Source organism: Giraffa tippelskirchi, chromosome 10 (genome assembly GCF_054371585.1).
Source record: "Giraffa tippelskirchi isolate mGirTip1 chromosome 10, T2T-mGirTip1v1.2.pri, whole genome shotgun sequence".
Classification (NCBI taxonomy): Eukaryota; Metazoa; Chordata; class Mammalia; order Artiodactyla; family Giraffidae; genus Giraffa; species Giraffa tippelskirchi.
This window is the reverse complement of record NC_137284.1, coordinates 76835479-76849349: the sequence shown is the minus strand read 5'-3', so window position 1 is coordinate 76849349 and position 13871 is coordinate 76835479. Positions and strand designations below refer to the sequence as shown.

Genomic DNA, 13871 nt, shown 5'->3' with positions numbered 1-13871 from the left:
GGCATAGTCAATAAAGCAGAAATAGATGTTTTTCTGGAACTCTCTTGCTTTTTCAATGATCCAGCGGATGTTGGCAATTTGATCTCTGATTCCTCTGCCTTTTCTAAAACCAGCTTGAACATCTGGAAGTTCACGGTTCACGTATTGCTGAAGCCTGGCTTGGAGAATTTTGAGCATTACTTACCAGCATGTGAGATGAGTGCAATTGTGCAGTAGTTTGAGCATTCTTTGGCATTGCATTTCTTTGGGACTGGAATGAAAACTGACCTTTTCCAGTCCTGTGGCCACTACTGGGTTTTCCAGATTTGCTGGCATATTGAGTGCAGCACTTTCATGCATCGTCTTTTAGGATTTGAAATAGCTCAACTGGAATCCCATCACCTCCACTAGCTTTGTTCGTAGTGATGCTTTCTAAGGCCCACTTGACTTCACATTCCAGGATGTCTGGCTCTAGGTGAGTGATCACACCATTATGATTATCTGGGTCGTGAAGATCTTTTTTGTACAGTTCTCCTGTGTATTCTTGCCACCTCTTCTTAATATCTTCTGCTTCTGTTAGGTCCATACCATTTCTGTCCTTTATCGAGCCTATCTTTGCATGAAATGTTCCTTTGGTATCTCTAATTTTCTTGAAGAGATGTCTAGTCTTTCCCAAAAGGTTCTTCGGGGCTTACCAGGTGGCGTAGTGGTAAAGAACCTGCTTGCAAATGCAGGAGACATAAAAAAGGTTCTTCTTGGAACACACCCTATTTATGGTCCCTGACATTTCAACGCACATTATCAACTTCCTATTGCATCACCACTCTCCTTCTAGAAATCTTGCCAACAGATTTTGGTTCGTGCTTCAGCATGCTTTGTATTACATTTTTCCTGCTCTATCTGTATTGTTAAATTCTGCCTGTTGTATAATTGGAATATTCCTTTTGATTTCACATCTGGCCTAACAGTTTCTCTCAAAGTTTTTGCCTTTTTCTTTTTTTGTAATCAGAACACAAATATATCTACTAGAACTAACTGTAATAGCATACTTCATCAGAATGTGCTTAACATCCAGCATATATTATTTTTAACCAAAAGCAAAACTAAAACTAAAACATCAGGACTTGGAACTGGTCCTTTAGATATGTATAATGGATTGACTTCTTTATCAATGTTACTAAAGATTTTGCTACTGAGTGTGCTTAAGTCAAGGGATACTTGTGCTAAAAAAACTACTGAAACTATCATTGGCTTTTTTTATACTTTTTAATTAATTTTTTGTTTTGGTTTTAGTGTAAACCTTAATTTTAGAGCCCGTTATTGTTGCAGGAAGGGGGAATCCTTCCAGGGTCCAAAACTGGGCTCTTGTCTAACACTGGCAAATGAACTGTCTGAGGAGACACACGTGCTGACAAAGCAAGAGATTTTATTGGGAAAGGGCACCCGGGTGGGGATCAGTAGGGTAAGGAAACCCAGGAGAACAGCTCTGCTTACATGGCTTGCAGTGTCCGGTTTTATGGTGATGGTATTAGTTTCCGGGTTGTCTTTAGCCAATCATTCTGACTCAGAGTCCTTTCTGGCGGTGCACGTCTTGTTCAGCCAAGATGGATACCAGAGATAAGGATTCTGGGATGTGATCCGACATGTGGTCTCCTTTTGACCTTTCCCCAACTCTTCCGATTGGTGGTGGCTTATTAGTTCCGTGTTCCTTACCAGGACCTCCTGTCGTAAAACAACTCATGCAAATGGTTATTATGGTGCCTGGCCAGGGTGGGTAGTTTCAGTCAGTGTGCTTCGCCTAACGTTATGGCCAACTATGGGCTTCCCTGGTAGCTCAGCTGGTAAAGAACCCGCCTGCAATGCAGGAGATCCTGGTTTGATTCCCGGATCAGGAAGATCCCCTGGAGAAAGGCATGGCAACCCACTTCAGTATCCTTGCCTGGAGAATCCCCATGGACAGAGGAGCCTGGTGGGCTACAGTCCATGGGGTCACAAAGATTCAGATGCAACTAAGCACAGCATTGGCGTGGCTAACTATAATATTTAAGCATTAATCTGCAACACTATCGCAATTGGACCTCCCATTGTGCCCAATTTTGCATTTTAATTTTTAGAATGGCCAAATATAAATAATTTTTAAATGTTCCTCAAATATAAATATATGGCCAAGTATATGAATCTTAGTGAAGTTTTAGCTTCAACTTATTTATACTCTCTTTCATTTGAGAAGATGAAATGGATATTTGGATTTTACTTGTTAACAACTGTCTTCTTTACAGCTGTGAAAAAATGAACAGGTTGCCATATTCATCAAAGAGAAACCACTGCGCATGTGTGTTTGTGTGTATCTTTAAAAAGCACTGCCTCTGCGCTATTTGTACTTAACCACAATGACAGTGACTACCATATAATAAAAGACTTCATTAGTTTGTTCTCTGCTTTGGAAAAGAGCATTTAAGTCAGATCTGCAGATTCAGGGAATAGGTTTCTTTCCTAAGAAAGCAGAAAAGGAAATAAATAAAAACTCAACTCTAAAGGAAAATTAGCATAGAAGATGATCTGGTAAACTGGTTAAAAGAAAAGGCGTAAATGTCCTGTCTCCTATTAGTTGAATTTGCCCTTAAATTCCAAAGACATGTGGTTTTATCCAGTCACTATACTTTGAATAACCACACTTAGGAAAAAATAACTGTCAACTAAATGATCTCTTTATTAAGTGGGGAAAAGGTGGGAGAGAAATGAGTAAAGACTAGCCAGTACAGAATGAATTTGGAGCTGGGGGATAAAAGAAGTGGGGAAAGATTTCAAATTCTTCTTTCCTCGGTTTTGATGTGTGCATACTCTGCAAAGAAAAATTTAAAATTCCTTTTTTGATGAGTGTTAAACCATTTCAGATTATCTCACTCATCAGTTAGCGCAAATGTTCTAAATAAGAACATTTTCACATTTAAAAATAGTGTTTCAGGTAACTATCTTGAAAAAATAAGAGCTGTTCACCATAGTTTATAATATATGGGAATATTCTGTAACCTTTATATTTGGTAAAAAATAAATTTTGGTAACATGTTCTCTGGTGACAATGTGAAAATTCAGGTGCACTTATGTTGGTGGCATATAAATTGGTGTAACACCTAAGGAAATTGGTTTGCAATATCTATTAAGGTAAAACATATATAACCTTTGACCTAGCAATTCCTCTTCTATGAATTTAAGATGCATACATAATTTCACATTTGTGGAAAGACACATGTGCCAATGATAAGCATTTGAGATATTATTTGTAATAACATGTTTATCAATATGTGACTGATTATATTCTATCCATCTAATGGGATTCTATGCAGCTATTAAAATAAATGCAATATGTATTGATATGGGATAGTCTCAAAGACATTAAATAAGAAAATTGCACATTCATATTCAATATTTGCTTTCCATATAACACTTCTGAAATGATACAGAAGAAGCTGGTATAAGTGCATGGATTGGGGAAGGTGTTAAGTAGAGCAGGGAGCCCAGGGTAGGAAGGATATTTCACTATACTCTCTTTGGGACCTTTTGAATTTTATATTCTGAGCATATTTCTTATTCAAAATTAATTCAAAAATTTAGAAGCCGATGGAACCTCAAGATGCAAATAAGTCTGAAATAACTGAGTCAGTCAACCTTATTTCAAGTTCAACTTAAAATTTTAGTTCCCAAGAACGAAAACTCTAAATCTTTTACTTCTAAATGTAATTAAACTTATTATATACAGAAGGCAACAGTCTTATCATGGGCCATGCAAACTTAGGACCAAAAAAGTACTTTTTAACAACATATTTCTTAAACAGGCATTTGCAAAACTAAAACACATTCATTCTTTGCTTTTCCTGACATGCCAAGTTAGTTCAGCTTAAAGCCTGTCTCTGTAAGGTAAAATAAAGGAAGCTTTGTAGCCATCATTAAATGTCTTCACTGTAAGATTTATTGCCATAATTGTGACAGAGCAAATGATTTTTTTTCTTGGCAGCAAAAATGGTCTTAAAAAGAAACTAGGTATTGTTTTCTTCTTTTCCAAGCAAAGTATAGATACCCCAAAAATTACATGGTGTCACAGAGCATGCCATAGTTAGAAAAAATGATGCACTGCCTTCTCTGTCTTATTAAGAAAATTACACAGTTAACTCTTTGTACTTTTGAAGGATGTCTCTGTCTGATGAATTTTGTTATTAGAACAACATTCAGCTGGAAATTGTGTATTGAAACTAACCCATTCTGGACTTAATGAAGTAGATTCTGAATAAAACAGAGATGTCATAATAAAAGATACAAATTCTACAACTGTGGCTGAACATTCCAAGGTTCTTTATGTAGCTATTTGTGAGAGAACAGTAAGAAATGTAAAGGATCCATATTATAGCAAATAACTGACAAGTAGGTTATTAACATACTAGAGGAAGGAACCATGCAGTTTTCTGCATTACTGTTTGCAGAGATTTAATATCATGGGGCTCAAGCTACTCACTCACTCATCTTTTTCTGATTTGGTCAATGAGTTACCTCTCACTGGTCTCATTGCTAGGTGCTGGGGAATCCAAAAATAAATGAAATACAGTTTATCTTACAGGTTAGTGATAAGGAGGTTAGGGGGAAGTGAACATAGAAAAAGATAAACGTAATGCCATATAAGAAGTGTAATAAGAGAAGAAAAAAAAAACCATTAGGAGCCTGGAGGAAAGTCATCTAATTTAGCTTGAAGCATGCATGGGTTTGTGAGTCTAGATGAGGTGGAGTGGAGGGGGTCAGGGAACATTACCGGGAGTGGATGATAGCAGAAGGGAGTTTTAGTGAAATGCTGAAGTGTGTGTGTGGTTGGGGGGGTGGGGTGGGGAGTGACAGTTGAAGGGTGTTTCAGTGAAATGTTGAAGTGTGTGTGTGTGTCTGTGTGTGTGTGTGTGTGTGTGTGTGTGTGTGTGTAACAAAGCAAAATTGCAGGGGGTGGGGAATGCAACCCTAAAAAGGTATAGAGGTGAGAAGTATCAAAGGGAGGGATGGGGGTTGAGGACAGCTTTAAGTAGCTGTGTCCCTAGAACACACTGTAAGGGCAGGAGGGAGAGAAAATGAGTATGAGAGAAGCAGGATTCATACAAGAGATTCCAGCAACAAAATGCTTGAATAAGGATTGACTATAAGAAGAATGCAGCAAGAATCATACTTGGTCCTCCTTGAAATCTATTTACTTCAGAAATGGAAACTATATTTTAGATATTAACTATATAATTTGGGTTAGGAGGGGACAACTAGCATAATAGAGACTGGTAGTAATCGGGTTGTTTTGCTGATTAACTGGAACTTTTACAAAGAAGACCATTTCCTTAACAGAAAATACTGTGTGGAATATTGCAAACCCACAGTTTGCAACTGACAAGCACAATTCACTGGTCCTTAGGGAGCTGGAGTTTGAAGTCTGAGGGTATTACTGCTAGATACAGCTTTTCATTTGAAAACGCTTAAAAAATCTGATTTCTAAAAAAAATTTTTTAAAAAATGAGAAAACTATAAGAAGAAAAAATCATTATTAATACTAAAAGGAACTGTGATAAGGCAGGATAAAGCAAGATGAAGTAATTTTTTAGAACATACATTTGTTCTATCAATATATATTCTTTTTTATTGTGGTAATATATATTGTGGTCTCAAGCAAGATAACTTAGGCTTCCTTACAGCACAGTGGCTGTGTTCTAAGAGAGCAAAAACCTAGACTGCCAGGCTTCTTCAGTCCAAGGCCCAGAAAATACCTTCTGCTGCTTTTTATTGGTCAAAGCAAGTCACAAGTGAGCTTAATATAAAAGTTAGGGAAATAGATTCCACCTCTTGGTGGGGAAAAAGTGACAAAGAAATTGTGGCCATCTTCAATCTACCACAATATTTATATTCAAAATTATGAATTTATGTACCTAAAACAAAACAAACAACAAACAAACAAAAAAACCCCTCTGTCTCTATTAGATTTTCTGTAAGGACCACATGCTATTTTTGGTTGCTTTAAGTTATCTTTTCATGGGGCTGAAGGTAAAGGGTTAAGGGGAAATGGTAACTTACTGGTGTGTACTGTCATAACTGGCATGTATTTCTGTGGCCTTTTTTTTTTTTTTAATAGATCTGAAAAGGAATTTGCATCCAGAATATATTTTACAAACTTTTACACTGATGCCAAGACACTATAAGAAAATTACAAACATCCTTTATGAATATTGACATAAAAATCCTGGACAAAATACCAGCAAACCAAAATAGTACATTAAAAGGGTTATATACCATGACCAAGTGGGATCTATTTCTGGAATTTGAGAATGGGTCAACAGACAAAAATTAATCAAGGTAATATATCATATCAATAGAAAGCAGGAAAAAAACAGAATCATCTCAAATGATGCAATAAAAGAATCTGACAGAGTTCAACATCCTTTCATGACAAAAGCACTTAGTAAAACAGAAATAGAAGTTAACTTCCACACCACAATAAAGGCTATACGTGAAAAACAGTGCCAACAACACAGCGGCGAAAGACATAAAGCCTGCCTGCCCAGAACAAGGAACAATGCCCACTTTTGCCACTTCCAGTCAACGTTATATGAGAAGTTCTAGCCAGAGCAAGCAGACAAGAAAAAGAAAGAAAAGGCATTCAAATTAGGAAGGAAGAAGCAACACTATCCCTACTCACAGCTGACAAGACCTTGTATCTTAGAAAACCCCAAAGATTTCATATACAAAGTTAGAGCTAAAATTCAGCAAGGTTCTATGGTCTTATTTTAAGCTTTCTGATGATACTATTGTCTTTGTTTTCTCTCTTCTACTGGTTATACAGTTGTTGCTCTATTAGTATCTTTTGCAGTTAACAGTAGTGGGGAAATTCTGAATTAATTCTATAGCAATCTAGATACATTAAATTTATCTATATCTCTTAATTCTTAAGGTCATGAAAAATAAATTTTGATTCTACTCCCTTATAATATATGGCCAAGAATTCAGTGTCCCCTTAATTTTCCATGGTCTGCTTTTACTACAAAGTTTTTATTTCATTTAGGGTTATAGATCCAGCTTATTTTTATACATCATTTTTTGTCATTTGACTCTACTTTTTCACCCAATAGTTCTAGGATTTCTCATTGAATTCTGCAATTATATCTATAATATCTTATTAATAATTATCTAAATTTTACACTGTTTCCCAGAAACCCACCAGTTTTTTTGACACTTGCTGGATCTATCTTTAAGTATTCTTCTTGGGAAGGACACATAGTGATATACCCTTTAATCCTTGCCTGACTGAGACTCTTGGCATAGATATGTCATCTAGATTTTATAATGTAATTCTTGCTTCTCAATCTTTTTATGCTTTGAAATTTTATAGATAACATTCTTTTGTTTTTTTCATTAAAATTGAAAAAAGAAACTTGAGCATTCTTATTGCTGTGTATTTCTCAAAAGTGATTATATAATTTTCCCTTTTGTTCCTGAATTTAAGTTTTAAAAATTATTACTGTTTATTTAGATGTGTGTGCTTAGTTGATCAGTTGTGTCCATCTCTTTGCAACCCCATGGACTATAACCCACCAGGCTCTTCTGTCCATGGATTTCGCAGGCAAGAATACTGGAGTGGGTTGCTATTTCCTACTTCAGATTTAGATGTAGGTTCTTCTAACTAATTTTGCCTAGACCCTGGTAATTCACTTTGAGTCGTGATTTTCCTTCACTCAGAAAAGTTTTGTCTATTAGATCCATGACTATTGCTTCACTCATATTGCTCTGGTTTCTGAATTTGGAAAATTATTATCCAAGTCTGACTTCACATATATGCCTTTCATATTTTTTTCTTACTTCTGCATTTTTTACTCTGCTTCTGAATGGGTATCTCCTATGTCTTTCATAGTATAGATATGAATTTAGAAATCATTTATGCTGTCTATAATCAATATCAAAGCAAATTTACATTTTTCTATTACATTTTTTCTTGTACTATTTCCTTATTTTAGCTATATTTGTATCTGACTTTATCTCAGCTTTGATTTTTTTCTATGCTTGCTTGCTCTTTATTCAAAGAAGCTCTTTAACTTTTCCTTTTTGAATCTTTTTGAGAAACCAAGCAGAAATCTTTTCCCATTTTTACCAGCTTACTATAGGATAAGTCAGGCTTTTCTGAGGCTTTGGGGTAATAACCTCTTTCCCTTAAGTAGCAATATTATTAACCTTCTTTTTTACAAAAATGGTTTCCCAGATGACTAAAATGCAGCAAAAGAATATTAACTAGAGGTAGAAAAAGGAAAAATAAGGAGAATGACCTTAAATAGATCTAGTGATCAACCAATATAAAATGCCTAGCCTGTAGGCCCATGCTCTTTGGTATTTGTGGATGGCTATTTGGACTATGTCTGTAAGGAGCAAAGGGCAATACACCAGCCACAGTATCCATAAGGCAAATCCTTAATAACAAAGAGCAATTGTTAGGAGAAGCTCAGATGCTAAGATAAGGTAGAAACTGTCCTTGAGGTCGCATATACAAGGGACTCTCTGTACTGTAATTGCTCAATATCCTCAATAATACTTGAGAGATAACATGATCAATTTCATATGGCTAATGACATGGACTAAGACTTTACCCCAAATGCAATTCAGTAGGAAGATATTTAGAGTGTGTCCAAGTGTATGTGGATTTCATTCTTATTCTTTGAGTGGTCCCCCATAAGCTCTACTTCCTTCAGGTAGGCTTTTGCTGTGTTTTGGATAACTTGATTTTGAAATTATTCTCTTTGGCAATTATCTGGAATATAATTATTTTCTTTTTTCAGTGCTGTTTATTCATTTATTTATTATTTTTTTACTTTACAATATTGTATTGGTTTTGTCATACATTGACATGAATCCGATTTAAAACTATATCTTAATGAAATGTCAAACTAGAAGTAGGGTTGATACCTCTCCCCCTTATGAAAGTACTAGAGCCTAGCAAAAAACACATGACTGAAAAAAATGAACATAAAGCTGGTCTATTTCCATGCAGAGCATTACCAGAAGTCAAGGCATTACCAATGAGCAGAATGAAAATTCTTTTTAGAAAATAATTTATATCTATCTTAATTCACAGACAAATGACAACTAAAGCCCCAAAGTGCTACTTCTAGACGTTGACTACAACAATTTTAGCATGGAAATCTTTACTCAAATACTCAACTGTATCCATAGCATCAACTCAATTAAGTATTCGGAATGTACTGCTTTGAGCAATGCTATCTCCTGTTGTGTTCTCTAAAATATTGTCGCCTAAATAAAGCAACTAAAGCAACACAAAGCAACTAAATGAGTTGATTATTGTGCTGTGCTTAGTCACTCAGCCATGTCCAACTCTTTGCGACCCCATGGACTGTAGTCTGCCAGGATCCTCTGTCCACAGAATTCTCTAGGCAAGAATGCTGGAGTGGGTTGCCATGCCCTTCTCCAGGGAATCTCCCCAACCAAGGGATCAAATCGGGGTCTCCTGCATTGCAGGCAGATTCTTTACCAGCTGAGCCACCAAGGAGGTCCAGAGTTTATTTATTTATAGTTTATTTATTTTAATTGGAGGCTAATTACTTTACAATATTGTAATGGTTTTGCCATACATTCACATGAATCAGCCATGGGTGTACATGTGTTCCCCATCCTGAGCACCACTTCCACCTCCCTCCACATCCCATCCCTCTGGGTCATCCCAGTGCACCAGCCCTGAGCACCCTGTCTCATGCATCGAACTTGGACTGGCGATCTGTTTCACATATGATAATACATGTTTCAATGCTACTCTCAAATCATCCCACCCTTGCCTTCTCATTCAAATATGAAGGAGAAATCAAAAGCTTTACAGACAAGCAAAAGCTGAGGGAATTCAGCACCACCAAACCAGCTCTCCAACAAATGCTAAACGATCTTCTCTAGACAGGAAACACAGAAAGGGTGTATAAACTCGAACCCAAAACAACAAATGGCAATGGGATCATACTTATCAATAATTACCTTAAATGTAAATGGGTTGAATGCCCCAACCAAAAGACAAAGACTGGCTGAATGGATACAAAAACAAGACCCCTATATATATTGTCTACAAGAGACCCACCTCAAAACAAAGGACACATACAGACTGAAAGTGAAGGGCTGGAAAAAGATATTCCATGCAAATAGAGACCAAAAGAAAGCAGGAGTAGCAATACTCATATCAGATAAAAGAGACTTTAAAATAAAGGCTGTGAAAAGAGACAAAGATGAACACTACATAATGATCAAAGGATCAATCCAAGAAGAAGATGTAACAATTATAAATATATATGCATCCAACATAGGAGCACCGCAATATGTAAGGCAAATGCTAACAAGTATAAAAGGGGAAATTAACAATAACACAATAATAGTGGGAGACTTTAATACCCCACTCACACCTATGGACAGATCAACTAAACAGAAAATTAACAAGGAAACACAAACTTTAAATGATACAATGGACCAGTTAGACCTAATTGATATCTATAGGTCATTTCATCCCAAAACAATGAATTTCACCTTTTTCTCAAGCGCACACGGAACCTTCTCCAGAATAGATCACATCCTGGGCCATAAATCTAGTCTTGGCAAATTCAAAAAAATTGAAATAACTCCAGAGTTTATTATTAAATATACATAAATGAAAATTTTGGGCAATATTACAAAAATAAGTTTTTGGCTTTGAAAGTCAGGTATCCATCATCAACACACTTTGATCAAAAAATGAGATCATATCTCTTGTATATTTGAAAATTCTTTTTTGTCTACACGATATTTTTTCCCTGTCACACTAAACAACTGCTGAAATGGCCTTGCCTAAATCTTTAAAGGGCTTTTGATGAGTTTTTCTTTTTAACTTAGTGTTCTCTTTGGGATAGGGGTAGTGAACTGACAAAAAATTAAAAATCAGAAATACCACAAAAATCTCACTGACTGGATCATTAACCTCTCTAACATTTTTATACATTTTTGGTTTTGTGTTCTTGGGTAACTTTTCTCCAAAAAAATTACAAGATCATTTGTGAAAGTGTTTTTTTTCTAAAACTGCCTGGGAATGCCTATTTGTCAATAGGCAGAACTGTCTCTCCTGGAGATTTGAGACCGAGATAATCCCGCCTGGAAGAGGTCAGTGGGAAGATCATTCTGTGTGCTTTTTCCCATAGTTCCCCTCTCTCTAAAAGACAGATAATAGTAGAGAGAGGATAAAATGGGTTTTACCGTGTGGCTTGAAGGTATGAAGAAATCTTAAGGGGCTCTGTGCAGCCTGAGGGGGCAGTGGCAATGGGGTTAGGCTTGATGGAATGAGTACATGTGGCCTTCCCTGAGTCTCTATAGAGCTAAGAGCAGAGAGGTGGTTTTCCCAAAAGGGGAGCCTAAGCTATGTCCCTCTGAGCTGTCAATTTGCACCTTCAGGAATTCTTTGACTATATGTTACCACAATGATTCAACTATAGCTGTCCTCATGGCAAACAACAAAACTGTTTCCCCCACAGAAATGGAGCGTGTGTATGTCTGCATATATATATGCGGGGGGGGGGGGAATCCTTAAAGAATATAATAACACATTTTTCAACTGTCAGTGCAAAATATGGTAAAAAGCATCCACATGCAAACCAATTATCCTTCTGCCTCTCCAAAAGAAAGACTGTTCTAATAAGGAACAGATCCTTGTGACAAACCAGAATGAAATGGTGCAGTTTAAGGAGAATCTTTTCATTGGGAATATGTAAGCCTGGGAGTGCTTGGAGGGGCTGATGAGGGCCACAGTATGGAGGCTGCTCCCATATCCATAGATGCTTCTGCTTAAGCCTGTATTTCAACATGATGAACGTCATTACTGTTATATGACAAGATGACAAATACTACTCCATGAACCACAACACATAAGAGGGAAAAATAACATTTTCTCACCTTGGGAGGGCTTGAAAGGTCCATCGAGCTGCAGATGCTGGCTTATATTATTTTGCCAAGAAAGTTTCAACCTAGAGATGGGTTCAAAGAGCAGAATTTTAACTAAGGAGGAGGCTGAGATAAAACAAGGGTTTAGCAAGAAGTCAGTCTGGGCAAAGCAAGATGAACTTTGATGAAATATTCTAAATCTAACTTTCTAAAGGGGGCTCTGATTTCTCTTCTTTACATCTTTACATTTGAATAGGTGAATATGATCCCCACAAAGCAGACTATCCCAAAATAAGAGGAAACAAAGGAGTGCCCTAATAAACACAGACTTCCAAATATTCAGTTTCCAGTTCTCGCCTGGCCTGGATATCACTTACGAGTAGATAATTTTTTTTTCATTGCTTCTTCAGGCTGCAACTAGATAAAAACTTATCCATATGATCAACAGTCATTTTGTTAGTCAGCTCCACTAACAGATGCTGGCTCACACATCAAATCTGCTGTCAGTCAATTGAGCTGTCCCCTTAAATATGCAGGCTTGATTGAGTGATTCAATTTTTCACAGCCTGATCAAACAAATATCATCCAGAATGGCTATTTTTTTTCACTCTGGGTTATTTACGTTCAACAAGTGTCAGGGGAATTGAATGGGCCACAGTGGTAGCAAAATCAGCTGAGTGATTCTTTGAAGTCCCTGTTCTTACAAATATTGGGTATTTGTAGATTTCACCCAAAGCACTGCCAAAGAATATTCAAACTACTGCACAATTGCACTCATCTCACACGCTAGTAAAGTAAGGCTCAAACTTCTCCAAGCCAGGCTTCTACAGTATGTGAACCGTCAACTTCCAGAAAAGGCAGAGGAACCTGCCTTTTAGGATCCAACATCCATTGGATCATAGAAAAAACAAGAGAGTTCCAGAAAAACATCTACTTCTGCTTTATTGACTACACCAAAGCCTTTGACTGTATGGATCACAATAAACTGTGGAAAATTCTTCAAGAGATGAGAATACCAGACCATCTGACCTGCCTCCTGAGAAATCTGCATGCGGGTCAAGAAGCAACAGTTAGAACTGGACATGGAATGACAGACTGGTTCCAAATCAGAGTACATCATGTGAAATGCTGGGCTGGACAAAGCACAAGCTGGAATCAAGACTGTCAGGAGAAACATCAATAACCTCAGATACACAGATGACAGCCCCCTTATGACAGAAAGCAAAGAAGAACTAAAGAGCCTCTTGCTTAAGGTGAAAGAGCAGAGTGAAAAAGTTGACTTTAAAACTCAACATTCAGAAAACTAAGATCATGGCATCTGGTCCCATCACTTCATGGCAAATAGATGGGGAAACAATGGAAACAGTGACAGACTTTATTTTGGGGGTCTCCAAAATCACTGCAGATGGTGACTGCAACCATGAAATTAAAAGACGCTTGCTCCTTGGAAGAAAAGCTATGACCAACCTACACAGCATATTAAAAAGCAGAGACACTACTTTGCCAATAAAGGTCTATCTAATCAAAGGTATGGTTTTTCCCATAGTCATGTATGGATGTGACAGCTGGACTGTAAAGAAAGTTGAGCACTGAAGAATTGATGCTTTTGAACTGTGATGTTGGAGAAGACTCTTGAGAGTCCCTTGGACTGCAAGGAAATCAAAACCAGTCAATCATAAAGGAAATCAGTCTTGAAAATTCATTGGAAGGAATGACGCTTAACCTGAAGCTACAATACTTTGGCCACCTAATGCAAAGAACTGACTCACTGGAAAAGACTCTGATGATGGGAAAGATTGAAGGCAGGAGGAAAAGGGGACAACAGAGGATGAGATGGTTGGATGGCATCACTGGTGCAATCGACATGAGTTTGAGCAAGCTCCGGGAGTTGGTGATGGACAGGGAAGCCTGGCGTGCTGCAGTCCGTGGGTTGCAAAGAG

General features: G+C 37.2%; 1 long non-coding RNA gene across 1 annotated transcript in view; it reads right to left on the bottom strand.

Moving 5' to 3' along the window:
- The window catches only part of LOC145524351 (uncharacterized), a 227133-nt gene that overhangs the window by 184429 nt on the left and 28833 nt on the right, over positions 1-13871 (bottom strand). The window contains exon 2 of the long non-coding RNA XR_014067422.1: positions 11944-12014. This is a non-coding gene — a long non-coding RNA (uncharacterized LOC145524351). The remainder of the gene's footprint in view (positions 1-11943; positions 12015-13871) is intronic.